This window comes from Marmota marmota, unplaced genomic scaffold, assembly GCF_001458135.2.
Source record: "Marmota marmota marmota unplaced genomic scaffold, marMar, whole genome shotgun sequence".
Lineage (NCBI taxonomy): Eukaryota > Metazoa > Chordata > Mammalia > Rodentia > Sciuridae > Marmota > Marmota marmota.
In genome coordinates, this window is record NW_026000229.1 from 51,973,198 (window position 1) to 51,982,897 (window position 9,700).

A 9,700-nucleotide genomic window follows, 5' to 3' on the forward strand; every position below is an offset into this window, starting at 1 on the left:
GGGGGGGGGGGGTTGTTATATTTCTCTTTCTCATGAAAAATTCAGAGCAAGAAGAAAAATGTTGTTTTCACAAAATAAGTATCCATTTGGTCATAGACAAGCCCTTTTTCTTTCCAAAGCTGGAGAGATTTTCAGCTGAAGAAAATTGACAACTGTGCCTCCAGGCTGAATTTTATAGTTTTCACCAGCAACATCTGTGTTATGATGGCTGTATGTTGCCCTGAACAAATTCAAGATTAACTATAGGCTGGGTGCTCTCAGATAATACCAGAAAAATGAACATCCCTTTTCTGTGGGGGGTATAGACCTCATGCCCTTAACTGGAAAAAATTACCTCAGAAGTTGTTGCTTTTAGATAGACATTGATATATTCTGGTAAAATAAAATATTTATGCTGCTGGAGCTGTGATTTCCAATCTTAGACAAGCTTAGAATTTTCTTCCTTTCTTTCTTTGCTGGGGATTGTACCCAGGGCACTTACCACTGAGCTGCACCCAAGCCCTTTTGATTTTTTAATTTGACTGGGGTTCTCATTAAGTTGCTTAGGTTCTCACTAAGTTGTTGAGGCTGGCTTTGAACATGCAGTCCTCCTGCCGCAGTCTCCCAAGTGGCTAGGATGACAGGCATGCGCCATCAGTGCCTGGGCCAAGCTTGGGTTTTCAACATTACATCCATTTGGAAGCTTAAACACAAACAAACAAGCAAACAAGCATTCTAGAGCCAGAGCTCTCTACCACTCCCAACCCCCAATCAAAAGGGGGACCCAGAAATCTTGACTGTTTTTACTTTTTTGATCACTTTACAGGTAATTTTAACTGAGGCCGGCATTGAACACTGATGTCCTCTGGCCCTTGCCACAGTGTTTAGCTGAATTCCATCCTGGATGGTGCTTTCTGGTGGGGCTACTCATCCTGCTGCTCCCCTGCCAAATTGTGAAGGGGGCTAAGTAGGTCTCCACTCTCTCATTTGCCTTTCTTGGTGCTTTCATTCTTCTCTGTGCCCACAATTCAGTGATTAGTGTAGCTACTCTACATTCTTGAAAAACAATACCACAAAGTTCTTGCCTTTTGCTGTATACCGTTACGCCTTTCAAACAAAATGAAACAAAACACACCATATAATAGAAAATAAGTGTGGGATACCACATGATGAAGCTGGTGTGTTAGAAATAAAATTTGGGAAAGAAGGAAGAGACCCTGGGTCCCAGCAGATTACCTTTGGTAAACAATGTTCTACCCCAAAGGGGATTTCTGCTGGGTGACTTTGGAAAATGAATCTCTCTGTTCTCAGTTACCTCATCTATAAGATGGGGATGATGTTAATACCAAAACACAAAATGTTGCAAGGATTAAATATGTAAAGCATTTGAAGAGTGCCTGGCATACAGAGGCAGCCCATGCACATTGGCAGTTACTGTGATCATAATTATGGCTTCAATTCTTGAATTTACAGTCGGGGAGGGAGAGTTCCACATGGAGCAAGCAGATATACTCAGATAAGGCATTATGATTGATTGTCTTTGCAGCTAACACATTCTGATAGAGTTTTGAGAAATATTTTGAGCTTTTTGCATCTTCATCTACATTGGGTATAGCTTGTGTACCCCAGGCGGTGTTTAATTTAGGCCATCCATTTAAATGTACAAATTCCAAGAGCTTTTGAAACAAGTCCTTTTCTTTACTGTCTAATCAGCCTTGAATATATAAGACTCTTGAGAAATGATGGAAATGAGTGTAAGCAACTGCATAGCTGGAGAGAAACAAGTGCTTCTCTAATTGACTAGTTAACACATCCATTAATTAATCCAGCTAACATTTAATAGTAAACTCTGCAACAGATGTTGTGCTAGGAAGTGTTGATACCACAGGGAGAAGACATGGTCTGTACCCTCATGAAGCTCACAGTCCGGTGAGTTTGCAGAAGGGAGCTTTGTCCAATTTCAAGTGACAGAGCAGAGCAATAAAGGCATGCTTTGCCCCTCTGACTTCAGCCCCTGGGAGTTTCCAGTCCTACTTTAAAATTTCCAGTTTCACCATAATATCTGAGGACACTATGCAGAGGTTGCTGCATTTATTTATCCTCTCAAGGATCTTTTTTGAAAAATCTAGCTGGTCAAACAATTTATAAATTCATCTGCTGGAAATAAGCTTCTTGCTGAGTACAAAAATAGTAGGAGGAGTACTCACAGAGTGCTGGGAATAGATGTGCCCAGGGATGGGGTTGTCTTGGGAAAAATCTGAATGCTCATCCCCTGACATATCAGGCTTTTTGTCTTCGTAGTAAGATTGGTCTGGATGGACTTAATGTCGAATTTCTATTTTTCCTTTTTTGAAGTTTCCATTTGAAGGTTTCAAGAGAGTTTTTTTTTTTTATTATTCTGTTCTAAAATTTTATTAGATTCTTGGAAGTTTCTGGATTGCTTCATCCTGCTGCTCCCCTGCCAAATCCTGAAGGGGGCTAAGTATGTCTCCACTCTCTCATCTGCCTTTCTTGGTGCTTTCATCCTTCTCTGTGCCCACAGTTCAGCTATTTTTTTTAGACTATGCTAGACATGGAGCTGAATCATATACAAAAGAAGTTCATAAAAATTGCACGAAAATATAATTTTTACAAATAGAACAACTTCTGGACTGAACATTTCTAAGATTTCCTTTGGTTTTATTTTACTTATTTAAAAAATTCTTTTAGTTGTAGATGGCCACAATACCTTTATTTATTTATTTTTATGTAGTGCTGAGGATCGAACCCAGGGCCTCACACGTGCTAGGCAAGTGCTCTACCACTGAGTTACAATTCCAGGCCCATTCTTTAAGTTTCAAAGAGCTCTAAAATCAACATCATAATCTAAGAGTTCTTAATTTTGAGCTATTATTAATTCATAATGACCTTTCACATCTGACATTATTCCATTCCTTTCTTGAAGCCTTTCTGTTATGGTCAACTCACAAAAATGTGACCTAAACAAGTTTAGTGTCCAATATAGCATAATTGTGATTTTTCTTAGAAATTCACTTTCATTTGTATCAAGTCTACTCTCTCATCTATTTATTCTATATGGTATAATTTGCTTTTAAAAGCATGGTGTGGTAGCAAGGTTCTAAGAGGGACTCCAAATTACTATGGTTTGGCATTCATGCCATGCATAGACACTTCTGTTGGCATTTGACTCCTGTTTACCAACAGATGTGCTGGATGTACTGCAGAGCCAGTTCCATGACTAGAGACCTCGAGACTGGCAGCTTCTGTTTCCTCTTCTTGGGACATTTGCTTTTGGGAGCCCTTGGCTAATAGAAAAAAAGGGCTGATATCCCTTTTCTTCATAGAAAATGTCTCCACCCAGCAGCAGAGGCCATGGGAAGTGGCTCTGAGACTGTACGGAGAGGAGGCAGGGCCCAGCTATTCCAGTGTGCTAATTAAGCTTCCAGATGACTCTAGTCCAGACTCTGGTCTGATTTTAACTACATGGGAGATTTCAAAAGAAACCAGCAGAAGAGTCACCTTGCTGAGCCCAGCCACCCACAGAAGGGTGAGACAATAGAATGGCTGTTGTTTTGAAAGGTTAAAATGTAAAGGATAAGATTTGTTTTAAGTTCTGTTAAGTTACAATTTCTTTAAGTTCTGTTTTCCTGGGATCTGAAATTTATGGAGGGGGTTAAAATAACTTCCAGAGAGACCAGTAAATGTATGTTGAGAAATCTCTCCTGACCATCTGGTCACTCTGTAAAAACAATCCCTCCCAGAGACCATGCAGCTCAGCATGTACACACCTCAGGGCTTAATCCAACCAGTTCAAATATATACCCCTTTGTTTGTGCTGACCAATCACCCCTACCCAACTTGTTCCCACCAGTGAATGTGCTAATCATGTTTTAGAGTTGTTATTTGATTTTCCCGCGGTATGTGATGATTTGCTAAGGGATGCTGTGATGTATGTAAAGTCCCTGCCCTCTCCGAAGAATGTATATAAGCTCTGCTTAAGTTGTTCTCGGGGGCTCTCTGCTCCATTCAAGTGAGCTCTGAGCCCCAGCATGCTGGACCCCCAATAAACCCTCTGCTGTTGCATGAGACAGTCTCTTGGTGGTCTCTTCCTCCAACGCTCGTCCGACCTTAACATCTTGGTGCGTTGGCTGGGAAGCCGGCAGCGGCGGACGAGAGACACCAATGGGCTCCTCTCGGGGTAAGTAAGGCGCCTCTTTTCGCATGATTTTCAGGTTGGGGCTTGGCAGGGTGGCTGTCGGTAAAGAGCGTGAGCTCTCTCCGACGGTGGCTGACAGACGTGTCATAGAGCCACAGGCCACATCCCTGGGGGACGCCCCAGAGGACTCAGGAGGTCGAGGAACAATAGTCTCCTCGACTCGGTTATATTTTGCTTCAGATTCGGTGACACTATTGCCAGCCCGTCAGGTTTTGCCGGCTACTCAGTTTTGGTCTCTGTCTCAAACTCGTGTTGGACGTCTATTGTCTATCTTTATTGTCTGTGTCGTTACTTTCACTGTTTGTGTAACTAATCTCCCAATCTGGGGTCATCAGACCCAATCTGAAGGGGAGGCTCCCCCAATCCATTTGTCTGAAGGGAAGGCCCCAGTTGGCTTGGGGCCAGCACCCACTTTCGTTTTTTTGACAATCTGAAAAGGGAATCTATGTCTTTGTGTGTCTTTGTCTGTGTCTCTGTTAAGTGTGATGGCATTGTTTTACTTTGGACAGATGCAGAGTCCCAAGTTCCAATCTGCCTTAGATGTGTGGAGGTAACTTTAGCTAAATTTTAGCCTAAATTGTCCCTAGTATGCTTCTCCTGTAAGGGACCAAAAGTCAATAAAACCGCCAGCTTTTCTGTTCTCATCTTTTACACCCCTTTTAGCTGTGTTTTAAAGAACTTTGATAAACTTTACTCCCCTTTGTTAAGCGAGATTAGGGAAGCAGTGTTTCCTTTTCTTCCCGTAGATGGCTTGAGTGCACCCACTGCAGAGGGAAATGCCTGCTGGGGATCTAAGAACTTTGATATCTCACTTTAACTTTTCTCAAAACCCTGTCTTCATTATTAAATTGGCATTAATTGGCTTTGGGGATGGGAACTGAACTTTCAGTCATAAATTTTGGCACCCCAGAGGGGACTTTAGAGGAGTCCCCACTCTGCCTTCTTGGGGAAGCCTAGCACTTGAGACAACTGCAAGCAGAGGATGAACTTTTTGGGAGCTGACTACTGAAAAGTTAGGAGATATAGAGAGTGCCTGGTGCCTGGGGTCAAACCAAACCAGAGGAACTAATCCTGTAAGTAAAAGGGGGGACTGAGAGACTCCCAGCAGCTGCCAAAGCGATTTTGCTTTGGGGAACTCCCTCTTCCTTACCTACACTTTAAGGATTATTCCACCTCTGTCTACTTAAAAAAGGGACAATGAATGCAGTAATGTGTTGATATTATAGATTGTTTCTTGGGGATGATCTTGGCTGAATGTGTATCTAAAAGATGATTTTTTTATTGTAACAATCTGGTATCTGAATGGGTTTTTGAAGCATTGCACAATCTTGCAGTTAAAAGTTGGGTTTAGGTAATTGTTTAGTTTATGATTTCAGAAAATTCATGCCAGAGAACTTAAATACTTAGGATGGAAAACTAAAGAACTTTACTTCCAAGTTGGCAAGTAACTTCCCAATCATTCAGTGTTTGTTTTCACCAATTTTGAATTGGGTAGCCTGGGAAAATGTCACTGTGTATACCAGTGCATTAATTTGGACAAGGATAGTAAATCATAGTATGGTATCTGTTGACAAAACAAGATCTAAAGATATAAAATTTTATGAATTGTATCTTAAACTTGTATCATAGTTTTCAACATCCGAACCTGAAAATTATGATTTATGGTTAGGCCTGAGGTGTCTGCTCAGAATAGCAGTTTTTCCCTGCTCCTTCCAGACCTCAGCCAGGACTTATGTTGAAATGCAAATAAAAGAAGCCTGCAAGCTCAGTAGGAGACTGATCTGAGGCCTAAAAAAAAAAAAAAAAAATGTAAATTGTATGGTATTTACTAATTACTGGCCAGTCATTTTTTCTAGGACTCTTGTTTTTTCCTTAGATTCTGTATTTTTTTGAGCTCATGATTTTGATCCTACAGACATAGGTTAATGTTTTTCTGATCAGTTCTATCTTTGACCAACTGTGGAGTTTTTGAAACATTGCAATGGAGATATCACCTGCGAAAAGCTACAAGGCCTTTACTATTGTTATGTGTGCACACTTTTGTTATGTGTTGTATGTCTATATATACATATGTCCGTATATCATATATATGATATACAAATTAACATATATAAGGAGCGCTCATAAAAACAAATTTTAAAAAATGGATCCAAAGATCTTTAATTCACGTGATTTAAATGGTTCAGTTTAAATTGGATAAACAGATAAAAATAAATGTCTTTAAATTTAAGCTTACAAGTTTTTCTAAGTGTTCAAAAATCTAATAAAATATTAATGTCTATAAAATGTTTAATATGCCTTGGTTCTAGGACTTTTCCTTCAACAACAAAAAAAATGGTTTACACTGTTCAATACATTTGTCTAATATTTTGATAAATAAGTAAAGTAAATTTGATATGGGATTACTCATGAGTACTTTTGTTAGATATCTGATTGATTTACTAAGGTCTGTATAAGTTTGTACTAAGGTCTGTATAAGTTTGTACTAAGGTCTGTATAAGATTGTAAAAATCAGTCATGTGTTAAAGAGACAAAAATTTCTTAAAACATAAGTTTACCCATAACATTGTGTTTATTAAGTTTTAGTTTTTTCTAGAGCAAGTAACCATAAAAATTAAACAACTGGTTAAATAAGAACTGTTATTTTAGAGCACTGTACTGCCATTTCTTTAAAAGCTAAACTTGGTTAATGTAGAAACATCAGTGTAATTGTGATGCTATTAATGTGCTCATATCTTCCAGGTATACAAGTCTGTAAGGTAGAAGCTTCAAAAGAGCATTATATCAAGCTGGTGTTCTAAAGTTGTATGGTAATTTTAGGCTTAAAAAAACAACATGTTGGAGATTTATTTATATCATTTGTGTTCTATAACTGGACTTGTTATCAATAAGATATGTAAAGTTCTATGTTACTTTTTACACTGAGATACAATTTAAATGTATTTTTAAGTTAATGAGAGCCTAATCTGTGTGAAGGTTTTATTGTAAAACACAAAAATACTTTGATACTTTTCTACAAAAGGTTAAAAGCTTTCAGCCTTTCTTTAATTCATGTTTTAGATGTGATATTATATTGTGTTAGCTAATATTCATGTGAACTTGAGCAACAATTTATGTAGGCTTTGTAAAATGATGTTTAAGAAGCAAAGATCAGTTTCAGAACCACAGTACTTAAGATTTATGAAGAACCCCGCCTTACTTGAGATAAGGCTCTATGTGAAAGTGACTATGAAAGAAGTAGACCAGATTTCAGTACATTTAAAGTTGTGTCCAAAAGTTGTTTTTTGTCACGATTACCAGGATCTCAAACAGGGGATTATAATGTATAACTCTGCCAAAATTCAAGGTAGCTATTATGTAAACTAAATATGTTTTTACCCTAGTTAATTTTATTTTGTAGTTTTCTTATAAATGATCTAAAGATTGCCTGTTAATGTTTTGCAGAGGTACTGATTTAAGAACACACAACCTGGGTTAATTTAAGATAAGGAGTTATCACCTACAGGATAGAGAGATAGACATTAAAGCCAAGTACTCTTAATATAAGGCTGTTGAAACTTATTTGCTGGATGTTTAAGATTAAGTTTTAAAATTAAAGTTAAATTAAAGGGCCAAGAAAACCAATATTTGGCTCTTGCCCTCTGAGTCAGTCTGAATCAGGGAATAGGGGACTTCTCCAAAGAGCTTTGCAACTCTGGGCCACATAACCTCCTGGATCAGGAAGATTAATGAGACCAGTGGAGGACAGAAAGCCAATCAGTGCGTTTGCTATGAAGAGTAGGGTCATCAAAGAAGGGAGATATCCCTGATGCTTCCAAGGGAAGCCACATGGTCAAGCAAGGCCTGGACCCATCCTAGCACAAATGGCACTAGCGGAACTGAGAAGCTGCTATAAGTTCCCCCAGGACTCCCAGGGAAACTCAGCTGACTGTTAACAATAGATAGAAACAAAAGTCAGTTTGACTTGCTTCATCTTAAACACTTAGCAAAGACAGTCAAAGCCAAAACACAGCTATTCCTGGGCATTTAAAATAATAATAATAATAATAATAATAATAATAATAGTTAAATGTAACTTCCATGAATAAGTAAACTGGAGGCTGCAAAAGAGATTCTTAGGTAGGAATGCCTGATAACTATCAAAAGAAACTGCCAGAGTAGTTTTAGTTTAAGGCCCACAGATATTCCTAACCTACACAGGTAGGCTTGGTGTTTGCTAATATGAGTATCCACCCCTAAGTAACAGAATTAAAGATTTCTCTATTAGACACAGGTCATACTAGTAAAAGGACTTTGCAAGATCAGATGACATTAAATTATTAAACTGTATCTTAAGGGGAAGGACATCTGTAACCCTAAAAGTTAAATGTTATGTTTACAGTCCTGATAACTGGGGATGTTAAAGCCTGGTGAGGGAACTTATGTACAGTGACATGTTCCAGCTGCTGCAACACTTATTCAGTACTCATGTTTTTTGTTTCTCTCATAGAAGCACCCATCCCCAGATGACAACCTGTTTTTCCCCAACCAGACCTCAAATGGGACTGACTTCTAAAAGGGAACTCATGTCCCCCATGTTGTTGTCCCCCATGTCATCGAGCCCCCTCATGTTCGACACCCCTTTTCAGCCTGAAGCAGCCAGAATGAGATGTCGCCCCTTCTCACCCCTTCTCCTTACAGCAATAAAGTTTCTAAAATTAGGGGAAATAAAGCCAGAAATGGTTAGGCAGTGTAGATAGGTAAATCGAGTCAGGTTGGATCTAGAAGGCCAATTTTAAGTGAGTTTGGGAAGTTGAAGACTGTCCCCTGAGGATTACTGTTTACCAAGATGTAGAGCCTGCCCAAATAGGCCCCCAACTGAGGAAACCATGATTGGTTCCCAAGTTTCCAGACAAAGGGGGGAATGAAAAACCAGCCTCTATCTCAGAGCAAAACCTGTCCAAGGAAGGGACATGGCCTTTGTCCTTGGAAAAACCCACAGAGCACTCCTAAGCACATTCCCACCCTGCTAAGTTATTTATCTATAAATAACAGAGAGATCTGCTGCGCCAGGTGTCCCTGACTCAGTCAGGGTAGATGGGGACCCATAGCAGCCCCCTAGCAGCCACCAACCAGGCATAGTACGCACTAAAATTAAGCAGCTTCAAGAAGATCTAGAAAAGAGAAGAAGGGAACTATTTGAAAATCCCCTCTGGACTGGGCTTAATGGATTTCTACCCTACCTTCTTCCCCTATTAGGCCCTTTATTGGGTTTACTTTTAATGGTGTCCATAGGACCCTGTGTGCTCAACTGTGTAATTTCCTTTATCCAAGCTCAAATTGGACAAGTTAAACTTATGGTAATCAGACAGCAATATACCTGATTAGCAGAAGCAGAGTGTGGTACCCCTCAATAATTTATCACTTTTAAGATTAAAAGTAGTCAGAAAAAAGGAGTGGGAAATGAAAGGTTAAAATGTAAAGGATAAGATTTGTTTTAAGTTCTGTTAAGTTACAATTTCTTTA

General features: G+C 39.2%; 1 long non-coding RNA gene across 1 annotated transcript in view; it reads left to right on the forward strand.

The window, feature by feature from the left end:
* LOC125613393 overlaps positions 1–5,212 on the forward strand; it is a 15,356-nt gene extending 10,144 nt beyond the window's left edge. Inside the window, exons 2-3 of the long non-coding RNA XR_007343970.1 lie at positions 1,898–1,903; positions 5,106–5,212. This is a non-coding gene — a long non-coding RNA (uncharacterized LOC125613393). The remainder of the gene's footprint in view (positions 1–1,897; positions 1,904–5,105) is intronic.
* Positions 5,213–9,700: the final 4,488 nt, after the last annotated feature.